Source organism: Saccostrea echinata, unplaced genomic scaffold, assembly GCF_033153115.1.
Source record: "Saccostrea echinata isolate AGI-Se365-2 ecotype Australia unplaced genomic scaffold, CSIRO_AGI_Sech_v1 ptg000047l, whole genome shotgun sequence".
NCBI classification, from domain to species: domain Eukaryota; kingdom Metazoa; phylum Mollusca; class Bivalvia; order Ostreida; family Ostreidae; genus Saccostrea; species Saccostrea echinata.
The window spans coordinates 13,766,913-13,794,220 of NW_026889796.1; the positions used below are offsets into that span (position 1 = coordinate 13,766,913).

The 27,308-nt window shown below is 33.5% G+C and overlaps 1 protein-coding gene and 1 long non-coding RNA gene across 3 annotated transcripts in view; both read right to left on the reverse strand.

Annotated features, from left to right (window-relative positions):
• The window catches only part of LOC133202760 (lipopolysaccharide-induced tumor necrosis factor-alpha factor homolog), a 59,716-nt gene that overhangs the window by 2,990 nt on the left and 29,418 nt on the right, over positions 1-27,308 (reverse strand). The gene's annotated exons all lie outside the window — the stretch shown is intronic.
• Positions 4,946-27,080, reverse strand: LOC133202410 (uncharacterized). The gene is made up of 5 exons (XR_009723246.1): positions 27,066-27,080; positions 19,571-19,726; positions 6,985-7,112; positions 6,777-6,880; positions 4,946-6,100 (listed from the first exon to the last, which is right to left on the reverse strand). It is a non-coding gene; the product is annotated as an uncharacterized LOC133202410 (long non-coding RNA).

A 27,308-nucleotide genomic window follows, 5' to 3' on the forward strand; every position in this document is an offset into this window, starting at 1 on the left:
GGGGGGGTAGTCAGAAAAAAAAAAATTACAACTTACCTGAATAATCTTTCACTAGGAAAAAAAAGGGGGTGTTCAAACTCGAAATTCTTATTTCGTGGATTGGAGGGAAGATTTAAATTTTTTGACTCTCTCGAAAACACATTGCGGGGGGGGGGAGGGGGGGTATGAATATGCCGCAACAAAAAAATGTGGGGAAGTTAGAGGCAAGCTGCCTTTCAGTAAACATTTGCAACAGTAATTTCAAATATTTTTTGTATATGTGTTTAAAAAATGTAACCACTAAGCAGTATTCGTAAAATTTGTAAACAGTTGTTATACAAGAGGATGGGTAAAACCTTAGCGTTCGTATTGAATTTACATCACAGCGGCTTGCTCGGACAACAGCCAAGAAGTTTAAAGCGCTAACTTGAATTAGTCCTGTGTCATATAGTGAGACTCCCACCCCCATAGTGAGACTTCCCCCCAGAAATATGGCTATATAAAGCGGTAAGACTCCCCGGTGGGGGGGGGGGGGGAGAATTACTATATAGTGAGTCTTCCCCCCTAAACGACCATAGTGAGGCTTCCCCCTTCCATGTTCAGTAGTATTTTATTTACATCGACGATGTATATATATTTGCGTTTTGATAATGATCTTATAAAATAGATACATGTATGAATAAATATAGAAGTGCGCATTAAAAATTTATCGTGCACAGTAAATAATTGAATTGTTCCAAAATGATTCTTATCAGAAGAAATACATTTAACATTTAATAGATCATTACTCGTGGACTCTTGGAATTTGCTTATGTTAACCTTCATGGGGAATGCAATAAATACAATATAGTGAAGAAAGATGTATACTTGTTACAATAACGTACATTTTTCATTCAGTTTTCTCACATCAATATACATGTACATGTCATCCCATAATCATTTTTGGCTAACAAACTGTTAAAAGGCTATTAAGATGTTTAATTATTAATTAACGGAGAACTTTTATTCATATACTGAAAAAATATTGTTTTACAATGAAATAAAATATTCCGGAAACTACATTTGAGGGGAAATCTCACTATGAAAGGGGGTAGAGACTGGCTATATAGTGAGACCTCCCCGGGAGAAGTCTCACTCTATTGCCAGTCGATCTTCCGGGGAGAAGTCTCACTATATAGCCAGTCTTCCCGGGGTATATCTCACTATATAGCCAGTCTTCCGAGGAAATCTCACTATGGGGAAGTCTCACTATACGACACTGACCCTCAATTGATTTCGAAAGATTTTCCACTTTTTATTTAAGTTAAACAATATTTTATTATGATTAAACATAACTGGATTGAACAGCAGGCACTGCCTATATAAGTCCTCTCCACAATACAGGTCAAGTCATACATGTTACAAGTAAATATTAATTACATAACATTGAAAAAATATATACATGTATATATTCTAAAGATATATATATATATATATATATAATCCTGATTTCTGGGTTAGGGGACCAATGCCATGAAATCTGGCTTAAGTAGACAAAATTTATCTTTTTCCCCTATGCTTTGAAATAAAAACCAAATGCATTTTTGTTGGTACTTGGGCTTATTAATTACCATTTTAACGCTAAATTTTACAGAAAACTTGTAGGTAAAAATATACAAAAAAATTGGTCTCCCTAATATTTTGTAACCCTTTCACGTGAGTTAAGGTGACCAGTGTATATTTTCGTAAGTACTAAATCTGGCTTAGGTGGACATTTTTTTTTCTTACAGTTGTAAGGTTATAGTGAACTAAAATTTAACAGAGAATAGTTAAATGATTCAATTTAAGAATAATATACCGTGGCAGCACAAAATACTTGAAATCTTTCAAGGCACGATAAACAGGAACGCCAGTTACAATATGTACAGCTTCTTGCTGAAGTTTATCAGGCCTTTCAGAGCAGCTGCGGAGATGCTGTTCCATGCGTCTAATGCATATTCCAAAAGTGGTATCGGTCTTACATGTATAAACGTAATACTAGAATACATTTAAGCTAAGAAATCACGATACGTAACCCTTTTAATTTACGAAAAACTGCAATTTCTTTGGAAGCCTTTTGTATAATACTGTCAGTGTGGTTTTTCCACTCCCCAGGGTTTGAGAATGTAAGTCTAAGATGATAGTGACCAAGAGAAGGATCGATTTGCTGATTATTCAACACTAAGTGCAATTATATATTTTATCTTCATTGCTGAAAAATATTAATAATTTCAGCTTGGTAATTGGGATTAAATTTCACAAGTCGTTTTTAGCCATTCTTCATTTATAAGTCGTGATTGCTCAGCCTTTCTAAGTTCTGCACGTTTTGAAAGGTGTTTGACACGAACATGCATCATATGACAATATCCTAGAGGTACCCAATAGACCACCTGGTAGGTCTTGTATATCAAGTAAGAAAAGTTGAAGTCCAAGAATAGAGCCCTGGGGAACTCCAGCTTCCGTCCTTCTCACTAAATATACTGAAAATTTATTTTCGATCTGTTGCGATTGATTGAAAAGATAATTAGTCAACAAGGTACCAGGGTAAGAACTTCACCCGTAAATTTATGCTGTCTCTTGTTCTTTTAAACAAACCGTATTGAATGTCTTGCTGTTATCACAAAATGCAAAACAAGTTAATTCGAATTCTTTATTGTTTAACACAAACCATTTATTATGATAAATTTCTTTTAACTGGGTGACTGTTTAATGATAGGCGCGTAGCTGCCTATACGCAAATATGCAAGTGCATACACATAATTGTAAAAAAATAAACAAATAAATATAATAGATGAATAAATAAATAAAATCTATGGGAGAGAGAGAGAGTTATTCGAAGAAAAAATCTCAGTACCATCCAACAAATATTCGGATTTCGAATTATTTTGTGTCATACTGCTGAAGAGCGCTTTGAATTTTATATAATCATGACTATATAATAAAATTTGAAGTCCTTTATTAAATCATTGCCAAATTTAAATAAAGCATTCATGAACTTGTATTCGTTCTTTGATACATTGATAATTTTTGATATTTTTTAAAGATCTTTGAGAAATAAAATTTCAGACACATCCTTGAATGTCATGATCTACTACATGTAGTATATGATTTAAAATACGATATTTTTTGTTAATAATTAACATTAAGTATACAAGTTGTTGAACGATAGAAAAGAGTATGATACCAAATATCGATTAGATATTTAGCCTAAACTACATGTACACTAAGTTTCCGTAGAAGTATTAACTTTGCGTTAAAACAATAAATATTATGTCTTCTATTTCTAAACAAAAGATAAATGACATAATTTTTATTTTGCAAGAAAATGAATGATATACATGTATTTGGTAAAACTCAGAAACTTCTGGGCCCTCACCAGCAGGCATGTAGTATGGGGGGGGGGGGGGAGGGTTCCCTGCCTATTCTTTTCAAAACCTAACTTTTGACTATTGAAAATGTTCACTGAAAGGGTGGTTGCCCCCATCCACTTTTTGTTGTAGCATAGTTAAACCATGCTAATTTGATAATATTTTTAATATAGTTTTTTGTGAAAACTGGAAATTAACCCCCACCCTACCCCCGTCGTCCTCTTCGTATACTTCACTTTTATTTGGCTACGCACCTGCCATAATGTAGTTTGTATAACAATTTACAAAGTATTTGAACATTATATTCTTTCAAAGATTTTTCCTATGCAGCATAATAAGGATACCGGTATGTAATTAACTTGATGAATTTGTTTTAAAGACAGAAATTACATGAGTATGTTTCCAAACACCAGGGAATTGTCCGATACGCAAAAATGTTTCAAATAAAATTTTTAGCAAAACTGCAATTTTATTTCTAGTTTTTAAAAACAAAATATGACTGAATATGTCGAGAAAAGGCTTTTAAGGATCTAAAATTTTAATGTCAATAGTTTGATACACACAAATTACTTTTTAAAATCGTGGAGCGATGACCTGGAGATAGCAAATGTATAGAAAAACGTGTGTAAATAAAATTTTGTAACAAATTCAAGGTAAATTTCAGTAAAACAACACACAATATCTGGAAATAAAAATTCCCTTTCCTATATCCAAAGAACCCAATTCAACAGTACGTGCTGAATCTAATTCAAAAGCGCTATTGGTCTTTATAATTTTGAAATGTATAATATATAATAATGGGTATTTTTAGAGGTACACAATTATTTAACAGTTGCAAATAGTAGTTTCACATGCGCTAGTTTACTTATGGGCCCCCATAAGTAAACTAAGTTAAAAATGGCCTAGCGGTTCCTGAGAAGTCGAATGTGAAAAGTTTACAGACAAGTGGATAGTCAGATGGGCAGACACTGGACAACAGGTGATCATAAAAGCTCACTTGAGCTTTCAGCTCATGTGAGATAAAAATCATTAAAGCTCACTTAAACTCATAAATTTTTTTTAAAAAAGAAAAATGCCACTGTCATCACAAAATTTGGGGCACAAATTTTGATTTTACTCTACAACTTTGCAATTTTTAATGTCAACTTCAGACCATATGGTCAGCTGTATAATGTACATGTATATAATTACAAAATTCTCTTGGTCCTTTCCAACATACATCTATCTATATTAGCTGATAAACCATTTGAAATTTGCATTCACATGTTGATTAAAATAGACTACTAGATGTCTCTAGCAGGCCCGTAGAATGCGGGGGGTGGGGGGTGGGGGTTATAGTATTTTGCTATAGTAAGTTTCCCTTTAGATGCTGGATGCCCCCCCCCCCCCACTTTTTGATGTTGTAAGGTCCAGCACTGGCAAATTCCAGGATTTGGACAGTAAATCACCTTTTCTTTTTTGCTTGTCAGATAATTTTGGGAAGTCCCCCCCCCCCCCTTTTGGTCAGTTTGGTTTTTTTTTTCTTTTGAAACTGTTGCTACGAGCCTGCTCTAGATAACTCACGAAAACAAAGAGTCAAATAATAGTTTTTAACCTTTATTCATTTGATCTAAAATTGACAGGTTAACGAAATAATAATATAGTACATGTACCAAAACTGAAAAAAAAAAAAATTCTTGTCTTTTGCCACCACAGTATTTTTCAGGTCATATGCAATGTACATGCACTTTACAGTGAACCTTCCAACTGATAATTTTCAGAGAAAATATAATTGAAAATCATGATACCATTAGGTGTTCTTTGACAAAAAAATCAGCATACATTACATGTATCAGGAGTTTTGAAAAAATATCAAATGATGAAAACCCTTGCATTTTTTAAAAGAAAAATCCCCCCCCCCAAAAAAATGTTTTATGTGGTATTTTCTTCAAAATTTGATTCAGATAAGGTGTGCAAGCATTACCAGGTATCATAAAATTGCACAAAGATCTTTCAATTACTGGATTTCTTAAATTATAGAGAGAATAAGAAAATAAAGTTCAAACTATACTGCGCATATCCTTAAGCCATATCATGTTAAAGACATGAAAGTCAAACACAAACTTCAGCAAACAGGAAGTCTGTGAGCCAATGCTCACTAGTAATACCCCCGCTCTGATGTGAATATACACTCTCATGAATCCCACAATATGGCATGCCTAGTCAAAGAGAGTGTCAAAATTTCAAGCATCTTTGATGAGTAGTTGCTGAGAAAACTGCGACAACAAATTGTTACAGACAGACACACAAGGGTAAATGAGTATACCCCCCTACTTCAGAGTGGGGGTATAATTATAACAACTGTCGCTTACTACTGCAAATGATCAATAAAAGATCTCTCATTACAAATTTTACCTGTTATTAATCTACAAAAATTTTCTTGATTAATATCTTTTAAAAAATAATTTTTATATAATTTCACATCTACATCCCTACTGATAAAAAAGCTTCCAGACATTGAAAGTTGCTATTCAAATTCATAATAAAGTTGTTGAATAAAATCCACATATTCCTGGTACTTGACAACAGATAGCTTGAAATGGACAAAGTCTTTTTCACATCCTCTGTTTCTCAAATGCTTTTCCAAATTAAATAAATAACTTTTACTTTATAATATTTACAGAGTACTGTGACTGAATGTCTTGAATTTAAACACTCTTTTTGAAGTGTATCTCTCAAAGGTTGGCAGCCTTGATCTGTAAAAAAAAAAAAAGAAAAGAAAAATCTCTATTAATCTCTAAAACTTAGAACAATCATAATTGAAAAATTTACTTTGCTACAAAATAATTACAAAATAACTTACGCACATGTATAAAAAACAAATCTCCCTAAATGACACATTTCTTAACCAACATAAAATCTTAAATGAATGGAATCTTTGATAATGATGTTCAACACACTCAGTTGTCAAAGCTGAATTAAGCATCTAAGTTAAAAAAAAAAAATCAAGGCTTAAATAGTACATGCAGGATCATATGATCCTGTCCACAAGTTTCGATGAACTAAAGTAGATGTTAACATTCAGTTGAAGTTACCCCAACATATGTACGTATTTTTTTAAATCAAGAACACCGTCAATGTCAGCTATTTAACATAGAGAAATAAAATTGTTTATCTAGATGCACCCCCTTTCTTCTCTTATGTAGATTTTCCTTATATACATGTATATGCATACAAGTTATTAATCCTAAATCACTTTTTTACCCGAGAACAGCTGCAAGATAATTTTCAATAGGTTGCTTCCCCTTATGTGCATGTGCTCCTTTTCATGAAGTTTTCTTTAGTTAAATTTCTCGAGATTTTTCATATTAATTTTTTGGTTAACAAATAGTACTGTGTCATACAAAACTCACAACTCCTCTCATATTTTACCTTATCTTCCTTTTGTTAACAAAATCCACTTTTCCAACATCTCTCTCTGCAGTGAGTCTATCATTAAGTCATTAACTTGTCTTGTCTCCAATACAAAAGTTTTCCTACACAACAGGTATATAAAAAATAACAACCTTCATACATGTAAGTTGATATGAAAATATTAAATGTACATACATTGTAATTTATTGAAAAAAATAATTCTAACCTGGACAACTTTTAGCTTGGTTGGCATTGTTATCATCTCTGTTGGCATAATGTAATCTGAACTTTCTAATTTACCCTTCTATCAGGTAGCTATAGTTGCTCGACACATACCAATTTTTTATCCATTTCCTGAAAAAAATGAAATTCTAATTTACTATGTGTATTAAAATGTTATTCCTTTTAAAAAGAAACTTACACTAGTGATTCAGGGGACCTAGGTTCAAATCCTGGTTTGGTCCATCCCATATTTATTTGGTGCCATTGATCACCCCTCGACTTGCAGGTAAAAGGCTTGCCAGGGGTAAAAAGAACTTGAGTTGTGTCTTCAAGGGCAAATACAATTTAAGGAGGGAGAAATTTGGCGATCAGACAGGCTTGATCCCCATCGCCAGATCACTCAGTTAATAAACATGCTAAAGCACCTGATTAGTGATACAGAGGGCTGGGTTCAAATCCTGTTCTTGCTTATGCAGCATTTTCCTGTTACACACCTAATGTCAATGGCAGAGAAATTCAACTTTCCTGTCATCAATAGACAAATATTTTGGTGACTAATTGTCTGAGTTCAGCTATATGGTACATGTTAAATTAAACTTTTTACCTCAAAGGCTAAGAACATACAAATTACAGTTTTCTTAGAGACAGTATAATAGGCAATCTGGATACATTTCCTTTGTCTGACATGGAAAAAAACTCCCATATTCATGACAGGTTTTCTTAATTTTTCACTGAAAATAACAGCTTAAAATATGATTTTTTTAAATCTTGTTTACCTAAAAGTTATGCCCAATACACCTTATTTGACCAAGTTATAGTCATTAAAGGAATCTATTTCTCAAATTAAAGAAATTGTAGGCTCCTTTCATTTACTAATTCTTGACCTTAAGAAAAAACTGCAACAAATATGTTTCAAAAATTGACAGAAGAAGTGATGTCGGCCATCCGTATGGAACAGCGTCCAATCATAAAATTATGTATTATCTAAAATATGGTTGAAACGATGTCAGAGACAAACTAATTATTCATTGACAAACATCTAAAAATTATTAGAATATATTTAGGTCATTGATTTGAAATTGGTACATATGATTTTTCAAAGGAGAGTACATTTTGAAAGACAGTACAAAAAGTGGAAAACTACTGTTACTGTTATTTGATGAAAATAAAATTATGACATGATTATATAATAGTGTTGTAATTTGCATGCACTATGCCTAAATAGTAGTCAGGGTTTGACACATGGTGCACGAGCCGGAGGCGAGTGCACTATGTGTCAAACCCTGACTACTATTTAGGCATAGTGCATGCAAAGTACAACACTATTGTTATTATTATGCTGACTGCTGTATAAAAACGACAACATCTTCTCCATTTCCAATGTTTCATCACTTCTTACATTCATGTTAGTACACCCCTATCATGACGTCACATTGTGCTACATGTACATTATCTTTTTTTCTTTAATTTTGAATGATCCATGTACAGATCCATGTAGTTTCAGAGAATTTTAGTTGAGTGAAGGGGAAAAAATTGCAAGAAACTATTTTAGAAAATTAATTTGTTTATTTTTTTTTCTTTAAGTGTAAAATATTTGAAACTAAGTTTATATATATTATAATACAGTGCTTTAGACAATGTCGTCTGTGGCGTAATCGGTAGCGAGTCAGACTGATGATGTCGGGGTCGTGAGTTCGATCCATGGCATGGGAGCTGTTTGATTTTTTTCAGAAAAAGAAGCCACGCACTAGCTATTTCGGCATAGTATGTTTACGATATATAATTCCTTAGAACACTATGCGAAAATAGTTGGGTATTGATTATATAGAGATAAACTGACAGGAAGCATAATAATGTGTAATAAATAAAACGCAACATCGGATTGGGCTCTGCAGCTATATACAGGAAGTGTGCATACTGATGATACTCTTAAATTATCGTTTATTGAATTTTAAAAATTTACTCCATTATGGTCTATATGTAAATATCACACACACACTAGCAGTGCATGTGGCTAAATCAAGAAAAAATTGTATGTGCACCACAAATACTTGATAATCATAGGTAATAAGAGATAACAGAGCTCACCTCAACGAATGTTGTCTTTAAGTAAGGCAAAGTCCCACACTAAACTAATAATCTAGTAGTCTGCATCCCTACATGTAACATTTATGCAATTTTAGTCTAATAGGGCTTGCAGTTACTTGGGAATGGACTTACCTAAAAAATTTAAACTAGTCACTCATCCAGAAAATGTAAGTCAAATCCACCATCTGAAGCAAGTTTGAGAGTGTTTATCCCATGATGCATCATCATGCAAGTTTGGTCCAGATTGCCCTTATAATTTCTTGGTAATGGACCTGTTAAAAATCTTTAAACCTGGTCACTTATCTGGAAAATGTAGGTCAGATCCAACATCTGAAGCAAGTCCAGTAATGTGCATCCTTAGATGTATCATCCATGCAAGTTTGGTTAACACCAGGCTTATAGTTACTATGAAATGAAATCTGCTCCAAAAACTTTATCCTGGTCACTCATCCGGAAGGAAAATGTAGGTCATATTCAGCATCTGAAGGAAGTCAGGTATAGTGTGCATCCTAAGATGTATCATTTGTACAAGTTTGTTCAACCTAGGGCTTATAGTTACTTGGAAATGAAACCTGCTTAATAAAAAACTTTAATCTGGTCACTCATTTGGAAAATGTAGGTCAGATCCAGCAATTGAAGCAAGTCCGGTAGTGTGCATCCTTATATGTATTATCCATGCAAGTCTGGTCAATATAGGGCTTATAGTTACTTGGAAATGCTCCTTTTAGCTGAATTTGCAGCATCTGAAATCTTGACTGGTATAATGAAACATACTTGAAGCATCCTTCATGCATCTCTGATTAATATAGGGCATAGAAGTACAGCTGACCTTCTGTTTTTTGAACACGGATATATCTCAAATACCATGGATATGTCGAAGTTATATTTTGAAGTCCCATCTGCTTATTCCTTAAGTATTTTACCCTGAATATCTTAAATCCTTGGTTATCTCAAAGTATTTTCTTTGTCCCTTTGAGTTCGAGATAACGAGGTTTGACTGTACTTGAAAAGAAATCTGCTCCAAAAACTTAAACCTGGGATGCGGACGCCTGCACCGACGGTATTACATAAGCTCCCCAACTTCGTTGAGGTGAGCTAAAAATTCAAAATCCATATTCTTGACGTTATCATGAAACTAACTTAATGTCATACTGGGCTGTGCAGCTTGTATATACAATCTATTCACACCTATAATTTTTGTGAAATAGTGTATATTGTTTAATTTTTATATATTTACTAAATCATGGTCTATATTAAAATTATGTTGTAAACATTTGGCAGAGTGGTCAATATCAAGAAAATTATGGCATTTGTCTGAGAACTTTCTGGACAACTCTCATACAAGTACTCCTTTAACTCAAAAATCTTTATTAAGGTCATGAAATACCCAATTTTCATCTAGAATGTCACAATGATCTGCAAAACTCAAAAGGAAAAAAATTGGTGGTACAATTTGGTGAATGAAAATGTATCAAACAAAAATCTAGCATAAAACCCATTATTAAGGTGACCAGAGATATATATATGATCCTTGAAATTTAAAATCTTTATTAAGGTGACCAGGTATTCAGGGTTGTCCATAAGAACTGAAATAGAAAGAGGACATTTTAAAAGTGGAAGGCTGTCTTGGATTCCTCTGCTAGTGAGGGTTGAGGGGGCAATGCAAGAATAACTGGGGGATTATGTCATTACAGGCGGCGAATTTACCTGGCCCCTGAATCTTGAGAACAACCTTGGGTATTCTACATTTAAGCAACATGATTCCTCACTATTCCTTAACATTGAAGAATAAAACATCCTTAAAAATCAAAAATCTAGCTTACATGCATTAACCCATCATTAAGGGGACCAGAGATATATGCATGATTCTTGAACTTTAAAATCTTTATTAAGGTGACCAGGTATTCAGGTTTGTCCATAAGAACTGAAATAGAAAGGGGACATTTCAAAAATGGAAGGGTGTCTTGGATTCCTCCTCTAGTGGGGTTTGAGGAAGCAATGCCAGAATGACAGGGGGATTAAGTAATTACAGATGGGGAATTTCCCTGGCCCCCACATCTTGAGCACAACCTTGGATATTCTATATTTAAGCATGTAAAACATTAATCAATTACATTTAAGCAATGATTCCTCACTTTTTCTTAAAACTGATGAATAAACTAATCCTATAAATCAAAAATCTAGCTTACATGCATGAAACTATCATTAAAGCTGACATGAATTCTTAAAAGCGCAACATTTGCATCAATGTATGACTTGTTTCATACCAACTAGCCGTATTCTGCCATATTTCTTTCAGATACCTTGTCTTATTGTAACAATATATACCCCAATGCCCTCGTTACACTTGAGTGAGTTTTTGGTTTGGCTATCTACGCGTGCACATCTCCGACAGTAAAGTATCTGGGAACACATGAATTGATGAAAACATTTCAAAACCACAGCAGATATAAAAACAGTCATAAAGATTTTTATAAGTATCGTTTTGAATAATATAAATGCAAGTTTGGAAGAAAAAAACATAGTTGTGCATGTTTTTTAAAAGCATGCCAATTTACAGATATATAGCATAATTAATTGGAATAATTCACAGTAAAAATTGTACAAACAATTTGCAATTATCTATTGTAAGAATGGAACAAACAACCAGCATATCTGATATGCATGTCCATATGCAAATATAATGGTGCATACCGAGAGAACGCGTCGAACGCTGTAAACTTATTCATACCTGGAAAATAGACCACTGTACCCGTTCGAAGATGTGCACATGCCGAGTGATTTACATCTTGTATTTCATTGAAATATGCATCGCAGAAAAGTAATAAACTCTATAAATACTCAACAGTAAAGACGTTGTCATGTCATCATACAGCCTAGCACTCAAATACACTTAGTCCGTGCTGATCAGATTTTGGTCAGCTAGGGAAAATATCAAAAGTGAGAAGGGGAATTAGTATTTACGCGACTGGATAAAAAATAAGAAATCATTAAAAAAAAGTCTGATTGCTGTTCATGAAGTGAAACTGAAAATTGTCTAGATCTAATAAACATACAAACATTCTTTGTGTGTTATATATTGCATTACAGGCTTCATATATAATTTTTTAATTATGAAACAAGTCCTACATTGATGCAAATGTTGCGCTTTTAAGAATTCATGTCAGCTTTAATGATAGCTTCATGCATGTAAGCCAGATTTTTGCAATTATCTAAAAACTAAACTGAGTAGTTTGGTGTGAGAAAATTATTTAGAATACAACATCAAAGCAGTGATTTTTTGGGGGTCAAAATGCCACCGATATTCGGCTGTTTCCCCTCACAAAAAATTACCTATTTTTTCCCAACTATTAGTGTATTTTTCCCAATTTCAAACTTACAGAAATTACGTTTTGATTTTTAACAAAAGTCGCTAAATTTGCTGACAGAGTAAATACGTTTTTATTCTTCAATTTCATTCTCCAAATCCATGCATATGCAGTCGATTTTTTAATGAATGTGTAAAACAATGCACTGCCAGATATAAGAAGATAAGTAGCTTCTAATATCCTAAATGAATATTGGTAAATAGTTCCCAGATACAAGTCTTGTTGCATGTTGGCATAATGATTTTGGTTTGACCGCCATTATTACCTAGAGGGTCAGGCTAATATCAGGAAATGGTCAACACTACAGGGTTTCACTAAAATCAGGAACAAACAAACAGTAAAGACTGTAAACTTGATTACCAATATAAGACAGTTTACTAAATTATGAGCCTAAATGCTGGTTATTTTTTTATGAAATTAGACAAAGCAATTCCAAGAAAATAGATACAAGGTGTGACTAATATTTAAGCCATGATCATTCAATAAAATATTCATGTTAATTTTTTTTTAAATGATTATTTTATGAATTTAAATAAAATTTAAAGTTAAAATCAAACAAAAACTGTTGTTGTTACTTATGTTTGATTATTTTATGTAATTTTTGGCATTCAAATTTACTATAAATGATTTTTCCCAATTTGAGGAAAATGTCGCTAATTTTTCCCAATTCAAAAGGAGGGGGTGGTGGTTAAAAAAATCACTGCAAAGCATCTAACCAAAACACAAATTAACAAATATACACACAAGTGGAGGGGGGGGGGGGGAGATACTCCCTTTTTTGAGAGTGTTTTTCAGACACGTAGCATTGTTTTTGAAAGGGGACAGCCGGAAGAAATAATTGACACTTTACTGAAAAATCTTTGACAAGCTAAAAAAATGCTCTGGAAAAATGGGAGGGGGCATCCCCAATCCCCGCGTTCTACAGGCCTGTCTTTAATGGTTAATTTTGTAAGGATTTTTTTTTTAAAGAATGGCTGGTTCTCCCCACTCTCATCCAACGATACTGTATTGAATACTCAAATATTTTTCTTCTGAAAATGATAGTATGAATGGAATCTGTCCTCCCCCTTACTACGGATTTTTTTCAATCCCTTTTTTCCTTTTTCATTTTTCCCCCAAGTATTTCGGCATTTTTCTGAACCCCTCCAAATTTTTAAGTGCCGAAAGTTTTGTTTTTGTTTTTGTTTTTTTGGCTTATCAATCATTTTACTGCCCCCTGCTCCCCATCGCATATACACATTTTGAGAAACAGTGCTACGTGCCTGTTTTAAATGTATGTATAGGAAGCCCATCCAGTTTGAAAATTTTCCCTAGGTAGTATAAAATTTGATACCTATACAATTTCTTGTATTTTAAGAGAATCTGTAAGGATTACTTGAAACCCTACCCGCAAGATTGTGGATAAATACTTTTTTGCATTTTCATACAAGTATACACACACACATTCTCTCTCTCTCCCTCTCGTGTAAGCATACATGAGTGGTTTCAAGAATCTCCTCACTTTACATTTGGGTACACGGTTAGAACTATTTCAATTACCAATGTTACTTTCATATATACTAGGGATGTCAATTTTATTCGAACAGCTTAGTCGATTAGTTGGAGGCTTTAGTCGAATGATAGTCGAATATTCGTTGAAATTTAAATTAATTTTTCATGTCATTTTCACTATTTGTCTTTTATAGACTAGTTGTACAATATTTAACCTACGCTATCACCATTATACAACGAATTTCTGATTTGTAAACATTTACATAGTACAATATATACTATACATCTACATTTATCCAATGCATTTGATTTCAAAATTAATATAATTTTTACTGCACATTTTATCTAAATGCAGGATATCAAATGCTTGCATTTGTCCTTTCTTGTCATAACGAGACTACATGTACCCGTTAATTGAAGCCATTTCTACGTGTCGTGTCAGTGACCTTTGACTGGTAAACAATTAAAGCGTGCCTCTTATAAAAACAGAGAGAACTTTTAATTATGAGATTTTGTGCAAATTATTAATACAATCTTAACAAGAGGCCCAGGGGCCACATCGCTCACCTGAGCACTATGGCTAGGAAAAAGCAGAAATCAATTCAGTCTTGAAAGGTTGAAAAGTTTAAATATAAAAGTGGTTTGGGGGGGGGGGGGGGGGAGAATTGAACAAATTTGAATGTTCATTACCTGAGGATGCTTCCAATTAAATGTGACCAATCATGGCTTTGCTGTTCTTGAGTAGAAGATTTTTACAGATTTTTCCTATGTATTCCTATGTAAAACTTTGATAACCCATTGTGGCCCCACCCTACCCCCAGGGGTCATGATTTGAACAAAATTGAACCAATATCACCTGAGGATGCTTCCAAATAAATATGACCAATCAAAAGTTTGCTGTTCTCGAGAAGAAGATTTTTGAAGATTTTTCCTATATACTCCTATGTAAAACTTTGATCGTCCATTGTGGCCCAACCCTATCCCCGGGGGTCATGATTTGAACACTACCTGATGATGCTCCATTGTAAATATGACCAATCATAGCTTTGCTGTTCTTGAGAAGAAGATTTCTGAAGATTTTCCTATATATTCCTACGTAAAACTTTGATCGTCCATTGTGGCCCCACCCTACCCCCAGGGGTCATGATTTGAACAAACTTGAATTTACACCACCTGATTATGCTTCCAAATAAATATGACCAATCAAAAGTTGGCTGTTCTCGAGAAGAAGATTTTTGAATATTTTTCCTATATACTCCTATTTAAAACTTTGATCATCCATTGTGGCCCCACCCAACCCCCGGGGGTCATGATTTGAACAAATTTGAATCTACACCACCTACAGATGCTTCCATATAAATATTACTAATCATAGCTTTGCTGTTTTTGAGAAGAAGATTTTTGAAGATTTTCCCTATATACTTTTATGTTAATTAAAACTTTAATCTTCCATTGTGGCCCCACTCTACCCCGGGGTCATGATTTGAACAAACTTGAACCAATATCACCTGAGGATGCTTCCATATAAATATGACCAATCATAGCTTTGCTGTTCTTGAGAAGAAGATTTTTGAAGATTTTTCCTATATACACCTAATAGATGTTAAACTTTGATCGTCCATTGTGACCCCACCCTACCCCTGGGGGTCATGATTTGAACAAACTTGAATCTACACCCCCTGAGGATGCTTCCATATAAATATTACCAATCACTGCTTTGCTGTTCTTGAGAAGAAGATTTTTGAAGATTTTTCCTATATACTTTTATGTTAATTAAAACTTTAATCTTCCATTGTGGCCCCACCCTACCCCGTGGTCATGATTTGAACAAACTTGAACCAATATCACCTGAGGATGCTTCCATATAAATATGACCAATCATAGCTTTGCTGTTCTTGAGAAGAAGATTTTTGAAGATTTTTCCTATATACACCTAATAGATGTTAAACTTTGATCGTCCATTGTGACCCCACCCTACCCCTGGGGGTCATGATTTGAACAAACTTGAATCTACACCCCCTGAGGATGCTTCCATATAAATATGACCAATCATAGCTTTGCTGTTCTTGAGAAGAAGATTTTTGAAGATTTTTCCTCTATATCCCTATGTAAAACTTTGATCGTCCATTGTGTCCCCACCCTACCCCCGGGGGTCATGATTTGAACAAATTTGAGTCTACACTACCTGACAATAATTCCACATGAGTTTCATCTTTCCTGGCCCATTGGTTCTTGAGAAGATTTTTCAATAATGCCATTAATTTTTTGCTATTTCGTAATTATCTCCCCTTGGAGGGGGGCGTGGCCCTTCATTTGAACAAACTTGAATCCCCTTCACCCAATGATACTTTGTGCTAAGTTTGATTGAAATTGGCCCAGTAGATCTAGAGAAGAAGATGAAAATGTGAAAAGTTTACGACAACGCCAACGACGACGACAACGACGACAGACAACGGACAAATTTCGATCAGAAAAGCTCACTTGAGCCTTCGGCTCAGGTGAGCTAAAAAGACTGCATGATATTAATATCCATTTAATTACACTCATAACTGTCCCCCAGTTTACATGTATTTACAATTTTGTAACAGCTGTTTAATATTCTTTATGAATAGTTGCATCACGTCAGATCTTATGGAATTGCAGGTTGAAGCTTTATAATTTGAGTCTACAAAACCAAACAATTCTTGAACGTCCTCTCCATTTACAACAATCAGTGGTAAACAATCCTTGATAATCATGTTTGTGATAGAAACATTTTTATTTCCGGCTCTGACATCCCTAATATATACTAATAGTGTAATACATGTTCTTACTCAACTTCAATTTAAACCAAAACATGTACTGTAGATTATTTTATATACACATAATTATGTCTGTTCTTGTCGGTAATTGTATCAATCATGCTTGTAATTTGTGATGCCTGAAAGGGCCTCGATTTGAAAATAATCTATGTACAGAAACAAATTGTTCAGTGTTGCTTAAATTTACGATATATTAGTTTTAGTTTTATATCTAAAACAGTTGAAGCCAGTTCATTGTACGTATTTAAATACATTTGATCAAGGAAAATCCGACTTTTTTCCGACGTTTGTTTAAAATATATTGAAGAATGTATTATACATATTCCAACCCCACCCCCTCCTTTTATTTTCTTTAAAAGATGTAAGATCCATAACAAGAATGTATGTTTATGTATTAAATTTGATGTAATGAAGCCACATTCATGAACTATTAATACATATATCGAAACAGTTATTTTGATTTCTGAAACGTTTTATTTGCGTGACTATTTTGTGTAATCAGGCAAAATACCAGTGTCACTTTCACCTTTGATATTTTCCCTGACCAAAAATACTGATCAACAGGGACCACATGAGTTTAAGTGCTAGTGACTATGTGTTTACCGTTGAGTTACAAATGGATTTATTTCTTCCGTGATGCATATTTCATTAAAAAGGAAGTTATTCTCTCGACATGTGCACATCCCTGTACCAATAGCAGTATTTCAGGTAGATTTTAAAGCATTCGATGCGTTTTCACGGCATGCATGCATGTACATCTGAATTTGTTATACTTGAATGCATAAGTTGCATAGTATGTGCATATACCGTGTAGCAGGCATAATGCTCAATAGTACAGTGTTATTTGAAAAATGAGGTAGCATGTGGTAGCCTTTTCTTGTTTATTGTTCAAATATATGTGTGAATCAAACATGCACGTGCTATTTTGATTTTAATGCATTGCATCTAAATTATTCAAAATTTAAATACTTCTTTATGGTTTTCAGTAAAATTCCTAGTTTTTCAGATTTATGGTATGTTCCAAAACTGCTTTATCAGAGATGTGTACAGGTCTACATGTTTTTATGTCAGTTCATGGCGTGTTCCAAGACTTTGCTATCAGAGATGTGTACATGTCGACAGCCAGGCTAGAAAATCACTCAAGTGTAACAAAGGCATCAGGGTCATCAGGGTTTATATAGCCGGTAAAATAAGAGAGCGAATCTGAAAGAAATATGGCGGAAAAAGGGAGTACGAGAATGAAATAAGTTTTACCAGGATGAAAATATCGCATATTTAAGAGTTCATGTCAGCTTTAAGGGGACCAGAGATATATGTATGATCCTTGAAATTTAAAATAATTATTGAGGTGACCAGGTATTCAGGGTTATCCATAAGAAATGAAATAGAAATGGGACATTTTAAAAGTAGAAGGGTGTCTTTGATTCCTCTAGCTATGCTAAAGGGGGCTGAGGGGGGAATGCCAGAATAACAGGGGGATTATGTCATTACAGGTATGAAAATTCTCAGATATTATAAAGTTAAGCAACACATTTCCTTACTACAGGCAACTCCAAATGGCTCAAACTTCGATCTTTCGACGTTCTTGATTGCTTGAAATATTAGCCTTGGGTCTAGTAGCCCTTTTCACAAAAAAACTTAAGTTTTTGCGTAAGATTTTAACTTAAGAATTTCTTAGGACAAGAACACATTCGTAGCAGATTGAAGTTAAGATTTTATTTACGACAGACTTCATCCCTAGCAACGACTTCAATATGCTTTATAATCCTTAAATAAGTGGGTGAAAATAAAAATAAAACTTAGTTTTTAACATTTGTCAGCATAACAAACATTATTGACAACAAATATCGAATGCAATCGTTTGTGAAGCAAGGAAGTTTAAAATCTATGTCACAATCAAAAGTCTGACGTAAAAGAAGGTCATAAGTGAAACTTACATCGTAAATATTTTGTAGTGTAATTCACTTAAATTTTTGACAATGATTGTGAAAAAAATATAAAATATTATTGCAAGTTGCTTTACAAAGTTCAATTTAACATGTATTTTGGTTTTTGCGGTTATATTTTTACAATAAAATCATTTTTAAAATACTTAAGAGAGGGTTGGGGCTCTCGTAAAGTTATGACAGATTTTGCACTTACGATTTTCTTAAGAATTTTTGTAAAAACGATTTTTATCATAAGTTTTCACTTAAGATAAAAATATGTTGTAAGATTTTTTGTGAAAAGATCCACAGATATTTTCACTATATAACTTAGCAAATTTTCTCTTGATCTCTTAACTCTCAATCTCTCAAAACCCTCAAAGTCAAAATGCAGACCCGCTGTGCATAATCTATTGTATTTTACCATTGATACCTCAAAGTGGATATGTGTACAGCGTTACATAATTAACAACTTTACCTTCACCTTTAGAATATATTTCTTTACAGTGTAACTAAAAAATCTTTAAGGTGACCAGATTCTGAAATTATATATCATTCTTTCTACATGCAGTAAAACACGCTTATAGCTAACACACTTATAATGAATTGACTCTTAGAGAAAAGTGATTTTTATTCCCTGTGACTTTAAAATATATTGTAAACTTAATGGATATATAAACGAATTACACTTATAATGAAGCAAAATTTTCCATCCCTGGCACTTTGTTATAAGCATGTTTTACTGTAATTCTTACAAAATTTTGTGATAAAATATCAGGAAAAAGATGACTTTTGGTCAAAAACTCACCTGAATGGAATTGCATGCATAATTTTATTTTAAATTTCTTCAAAACTAAATATTCTAATGGTTAAATTTCATCAAACAAACAGCCCTAGGAATCAACACTTTAAATTACCTCAATTAAACACCAAATCCTCCTTCCATTCTCATAGTTGTACAACACTTCTTCATGTAAGTCCTTTCTTGTTAGCATGTATATGAAACTGTTTTCTTTTACCAAAACTTTTAATTCGATCCACTGATTGGTTTGTTTCATTTTCATTGTTGACATCTGTAGGGAAATAAAAGCTTCATAATTACAGGTATTTTAATCAAACTCAAAAGTACTTCTCTTAACAGATTATTAATCACTCTAAAATCTAAATGTTTTCCTTAACATGTGAATAAGTCATAACAAACACATTTTTAAAATATAAATATACATTTTTTTTTAATCTGTAACCTACTGTAGTAGAAAAGGAATGTATAAAGAAAATAAAAGGTTGGAATCGAACTAAGGACACCTGTTTCACTAGTCAAATGTTCTAACCACTGAACTATCAAGGCTGATTCATATAGTCTAAACTACTATTTTGTTCACTCCCTCAACAGTCTTTCATCTCAAGGACACGTAACAAGTTCACCTATCTGGAATTAATCACAAGCCCCCACCCCCACCCCCCCCATCACACCTTTGTTTGAATTAAAGGAAGCTTTAAACACTGCTCACTGAAGAGTTCTACATTTAGTATAGGTATCTCTCAATACCTCAAAGTATGCAGGACTGCAATCATGTGTTGTGGGTTTGTGTTCAGTAAAGTGTGCAGAGTTATGCCTAGGTCACATTTAAGCTGATGGTCAGGCAAATCAAATTTTTGTCGTATCGTCAGCTTAAAAACATGATCAGCCAACAGTAGTATCGAGCGACGTGGAGCAGTCACATTAATTCCTAAGAACACTGGTAATTTTCAAAATTTAGATAATTCTAAGTTGGCCAATAGTCGCCCAATCATCGTTCACTAAGCCACAGTTTGATTTTTACCATCAGCCAACATTTACAAAACCAAATTCCAATAATGTTGACCCATCGACGACTTTAAGAACTGTCTACCAATGTTCAGATGATGATTGAAGGTTGGTCGACAGACTATTGTACGACTGCTTCAATTGAAGGAATCGACCACCGATGCAGAGAAAATTATAACATGGCCCAACAGACACAAAATTGGTAGGCTGACAAAAAAAGAGGTCAAATTCGGGCAAGACAATGGCAGATGAACAGCTGACTGTTGCCTGAAGAAGGTATTTTTGCCTCAAAAACTGTCACCCGTTGGTCTTTCTTGGAAATGTGACTGGGGTTTTTGAAAACATGTAAACATTAAAACATAGACACTTCGAGGTATTGAGAGTAAATAACAACAGATTATGCATATCAAGACTGCATTTTGACTTGGAGGGATCATGGATTTCTGAATCAAGAGACTGAGAGTTCAAGAGATCAAACGTAAATTTGCTTAGTTATATAAGTAAAAATATCTTTGTAGTCACCTTTTCATCACCTGAAAGATTGGAATTTCCCTGTTAATTAACTACCATTTTGCTTTCTTCTTTGTTTTGTTCAAAATTCATTTAATTTTCCCTTTTTTCTCACCATTTTTGCAATGAGGTCAGTCATATTTGTTAAAGGATTTTGTGTCTAATACAAGGAGTAACATAACCACAATTCAGATCATAATAGAATTTGGCATACATATTACATTTAAGGAGGCTGGGGGGTCAACAAATTCAGGGTTAGAAACTCCTTAAAACTACAACTCGCAAATAATTGCGAGTACCAAGAAAGTGAACTCGCAATTTTATAAGACTACTCGCAATTTTCATATAAAGTTAAATTCATATAAATTAAATACATGTAACTTAAGGAAAAAGTAACTACTGTACAATACACAAAACACAACTACAGTGTGACTTTTATTTAAATTACTGATTTAAATCAAAGGCATTGTGTTCTGTCATATTATATAATTTTGCTACAATTTCAATGCAAAAAAAATCAACTCGCAAGTTTTTGCGAGTTACTTAATTTTTAACTCGCAATTGGGGAATTCTAACTCGCGTTTTGCGAGTTGTATATAGTGAATTTCGAACCCTGAAATTAACCACAAATTAACCACCAGATTTAACTTAATTTTTTAGATATGGTATCTTAAGCTGTGAACTATCATTTGGCAAAGAAAAATTTCAAAAATTTTAGTTTTAAAATTTGATCATTTTCTATATCTTCATATGGAGCTCTTCTTCTAATGGAGATCAATATAGTCTAAAAATGGCCACAACCCCCCAGCCTCTTTAAATCTTCACATTTTGCTGCATGTTTATGACATCATGGTATGAAAATGAAGTCAATATGTTGATGACTTGTGTCAAAACCAGAAGTCTCTGATGAGACTGTAGCTCTGCTGGTTTGTACTTTAACAATTTTTTTTTTAAATAAATAATTTTTAATTAGACAATTTCAATATTATTGTGTGTGTTAATTAATTTCACATGTTATAATGAATATTGGACCATAATCTGTCGTTGTAAGCTGGCAACAAAGAGAAAAGTATAAATTCGAAATGCAAGTCATGTACACAAAACGAAAGTAGGGTCCTGAATAAGTCCCGTGCATCTCGTTATATCCAGAGTCCACTGTACTGGGTTTCTGGTCTTTGTTATGAACTAAATTTTTGTTTTGTAATACAGAGGAATATGAATAGCAAGTTTAGTTATTACAGATCCAACCATATTTTCATTAATTTTGGGGATAAACATGATAAATGACTATTTGGAAAATTAACACATTCAATTGGGAAGAAAGGTACCTCTTTTGAATTAGGAATGGGGCCCTTGAATGGCCCTAATTATAGACAATCGAGAGCCCTAAGGCATCCAGGTGTGGTTCCCCGACAGCTTGGCGAAACGAATTGAATAACTATCCTACTTCCCCCCCCCCCCCCCTTGGGATCCCTAATTGTAAATGTTATATGCAAAGCCAGCTGTTATAATACTGCTAATTTCTTTTCCAAAACTGGTTGTTTTACCATTACTTTCATCACCATGCCTCAAAGAAAAATCCCAAAAATTTCAGGAGTGAGAAAAATAAAAATTCTTTCCGATGGTCATGAACATACACCTGCCTACCAATACATAGCTATAAACATGTGGTAAGCACTTTTTATGGCTGTAATGTATTACCGAACATTTTCTAATGTAGTAGGTTATCATTACAGAAAAAGTTAAAACCTGCAGTTTTTAACACACTGAAATTGGATTCCACGTAAAAATACTAATTACAGTTTGTGTACACAATGTGGCATGATTATCTTGCGCAGAAAGACGATGGGATTAGTTAGTTACACTTCATTGCAAATGATACCTGTGAAATTGATTTCAAATTAATGACATTGTTACATAACTTAGCTAATAAAAAAGAAATATCACCTCTTTACTTGACTACTGACAACATATTTATTAACTATTTGGCACATTATCAGGTCTGGACAATTTCCAAAAATGGAAGTCAAGAACGATAACTGAAAGTTGCCATAAGTATACATCATATACACGTAAATATTTTTCTGCCCAATCAAAACACAGCATTTTTACACATCCCAAAACATATTTCAAAGGGGTTAAAGTTAAAACTGAATATGTATCCAATATTCCACCATCTGCGCTCACCCAACGGTGATACATGTACTGTTAACATACAGGGGTTTTTCTAGGTCTTTAAATCAAGAGCCTGGGCTTTTCTATTTGGAAAAAATAGCAAAATTTGGTTGTAATTAGCAGCAGGGACCTATATATTGTTAGTATATAGGTCCCTGTTAGCAGATTAGAGAAAATATCATATTTAACACTTTTTTTCCTAAATGAATTCGAGTTTTTCTTCATTTGCAAGGTATTAATTGATTTATTTTACATTCAGTTAATCAGTTTATGGAGCATGCCTTTTAAATTTTTTTTAGCATCATTCCTGTTACATGTATACATGTTACTGAGTTCGACGGACATTATTCTAACCATACTTGTTTGTTTCGATTGTCTTGTGTGCAGGGGTGTGCAATTACCATCGCCCGACGCCCGGGGCTACCAATTTTAGAGATCGGGCTATCATAAATCTTTACCCAACCTCTGTTGATTTTTCGATGAAATCCTGGCTTACGATTGGTTGAAGTCTGTCACGTGAAGGGGGTGTATTACTTATACCTAGTCGCTTGAAAATCAATACATGGTCGATACGGAGTTATTGATCTTTTGTAACGTTCGAACAACTCGAGTTGACGCAATTTGCCGAGTGTCTGTTGACAATGTTACAGTTAACTAATGTAAGTAACAAAGATGGAACCTTTTTCTCGGTTTACTGAAAGTCTTCAAAACTGTCAGTACGTTTTTACAGCACGAAACACTCACAAAACAACATTACGTCACACAACGTGACATCATAATAGGCATTGTATGAGTGATGAAACATATATATAGTGAGAAAAACAATTTTACAAACCACAGACAATGCATAGATATTTTATCGGTGGGGTAAATTCGTTACATAGTTTTGTAGTGACAGGGTACAGGATGATACCTGGTTAGTAAATTTCATACCTAACTCGGCTTCGCCTCGCCAGGTATAAAATTTACTAACCAGGTATTATCCCGTACCCTGTCACTAAAAAACTATGTAACTAATAATACTGCGTTAGCCCGTTGGGCTAGTAAACACTGGTAAATCTAAAACGAAAGTATACATATATTTAAGGCGACTGAATTGATGTACGAATTAACCTTGTTGTAAAATCATAATCTTTAATTCGTTTTAACCTATATGTTTTGTGTGTTGCTATCGCCAGTCGTTTCAGTGACATAATAATTATAGCAGGGACCTAGTATATAGGTCCCTGATTATCATAGTCGATAAAAATAGGGAGAAAAAAGCGCAAACCATTATTTGTTTTATTTATTTCAACTTAAATGTTTTTTTTTTTCACCTTTTTGTTATACTTATACATGTATTGTTTTCGGTAGTTAATGGGCTAGTGACTGGCAACCTCGGGCTAGTAACTTTGTTACTGCCACTAGCCCGACGGGCTAGTAACTAATTTTTGTTATTCCACACCCCTGCTGTGTGAGTTCGTACGTCCACTGTTCTTGGCAACTTAGCCCATCTTCCAGTTTCTGACCACTCCATATTGACTTCGGGACAAATTATGAGAGCAATGAATTCCTAATAACTTACCTTTTTTTTTTTTTTGGTTCTCTCCAAATCTTTGCATTTACTTAGGCGCCATATTGAGAACATTAAGAATTTCGAACCCGATCTAAATTCAACGGATTTCTCTAAAATCCATATCTTCTAAGTAATTTTTAATAAAATTTTAAGCTCCTTCAAATTTTCATTAATCATATAAATCACATTTTTCCCATTATTTTGAGTACAACTGGAAGTACATGTTTCTCATTTATTCTCATTTATTCCTTGTAAATAAAATTTCACATCAAATATTTATCTTTGTTTTACTTTGTGATGCTGGAATTCAGTTCAACCTGACTATCCCAAGAGCAGACTATTATCCCCTCTTAGGGTAGCAGTACAGTAGAATAGAGGGCCGTAGGAACAGAGAAGTGGTAATGGTGGGGAATGTTGGACGCAAGCCCCCCCCCCCCTCCCCTGAAGAAACACTCAAAAATATCATTTTTGAAACAGAGTAGATCATAATTCATTTGTTTAAAGTAACACTGCTAGACTTTCTTTATTTTATATGTGAAAAATGACTTCAAGGATGCACCAGAACCCACCAAAATGTATATTCATTTATTAATGATTTTAATTTAAGGATTGCACAGGATTGAGTCCTGGAAAAATCTTGTGGGTGGCATATGCCCCCCCCCCCCCCCAAAAGGTATAAGTAACACAGGCACTTGATTCGATAAAAAAAAAATTAACCCATAGTATAATAATATTGCGTTATTACTATATTATGTGTTAAAAAAATTATTACTGAAACAAGTGCCTGTGATAAGTAAGTAGTAATTAAAAATACTAATAAAAGTACCTCATAACACACTAATTGGTACAGTGTGCCCCAAAGAGGCATATAAGTAAGAAAAAGTACAAGTAAACCCAATTTTATTAATACACCAATTAGCAGAGTTATCATACATGTAAGTACATGTATCATACAACAAAAATATGTATGTATACTTATCTTGAAGCTTTTTTGACATTTAAATCTTCTATTTAAAATTTTATTGATTTTTCTTTTTTTAAATTGGGTAGTTGTGGTACACTACCCCCGTTTTATATCCTTTTTCTTTTGCTAATAAATACATTTTATCATTTCATATAAAGACTTCAAAATTATCTTTGGTAGACCCAGGATTTTTTAAAGGGGGGTTCAACAGGCTAATAATGGGGTCTGAGCCAGTGAGGGCCACCTTGTGGCCCCAGTGGGTAAAGGACAAAAGCCCCTTTAAGCTCCCAGGATTTGGGTCCTTTTTAAATCAGTTTTGTGAGTTGTGTTATGTATATTTTATGTATAATAAAAGCAATATCTAACCAAAAAAAATGATTATTTCACCTTTACTAAATTTTGGCACACATGAGGGGGAAGGGGTATATAGAAACTGTTTTAAGAATAGTTTTTTACGGTAATAGAAATTTCATATTCATCCAGGATTTTAAATTTAAAATATGAATAATAGATTTACCTCCTAAAATTATGTTTCTGGGGAACATAACAAATTTTATTTTAATGCTTTATAGGCAGTGAAAAGGAATTATACACTTAAAGACCTTGAAGACTCAGATTCATATTTGAATTGTTATTAATATAGTTATGATATATGCTGATAAAACAGATTATGACATAATATTAAAAAATAATATTTATACCTAAAAATTATCAAATGTAGTACCTTAGAAAATTACATGAATTAATAGCCATTGCAAATTATTGTTACTACAAAGTAACATATCTTTACTTATAATATCTAAAATTATAGACAGAAACTGTTTACATCATTGAAAACTGCAGAATAGAGTAAAAACCTCTGCAATACCTTAAATTCTTGAACATGTAATTGTAGAAGTAGTCTTTGACAATATATGACATTGTAAGTCTTGTTCAAATCTTAAACCAAATTTTACTCATTGTTCAAAACTAAAGAGTGTCATAAAAGGAAGGAAGTGGTTTTTGTTGCATTAATTTTTGTAGAATCGTTTGTTATTGTATCTCAAAACACAAATCTCAGATTCTCGTACACAAGAACACCCCCCCCCCCCCCCCGCGCGCTTACTATCAGCTTCTTTAAATAACGCGTCAATCATATCCATGTTTCGAACGTCAAACCATGAGCATCCACAAACTTAATAATTAATTAAAATAAATATTTGATGATTTTTAAAAAGATGTATCATTATGAATGAAAAGAAATTAAAAATGTGTATTCAGAATTTCCTCGACGTTCGCTGTTAGTCAATATTGACGCTATGCAAGCGCGTCGTATAAAAAAGGGGAAAATAATATACAAAAGACGTATAAAACATAAAAAAAACAGCTGCAAATGATAGTAAGTAACAGATTTATACTTACGAAAAAGGATCCAAAGCACTTCGAGGCGTCTGCCATCGTCTTCTTTTCTGGTTCTCCAGGTCGACCGGAAACCAGGCAACTTATTGCCAGACAAACATGAGTCATTTGTAGACCATGAATTTTCGAAATTTTAAATACTGAACTCACGAATGAATGAAGGGTAAGAAAATATAGGAAATGATTAAACTAAATGGGATATTAATTAAAACTATTCATATATAGCGGATTTTGATTAATATTACA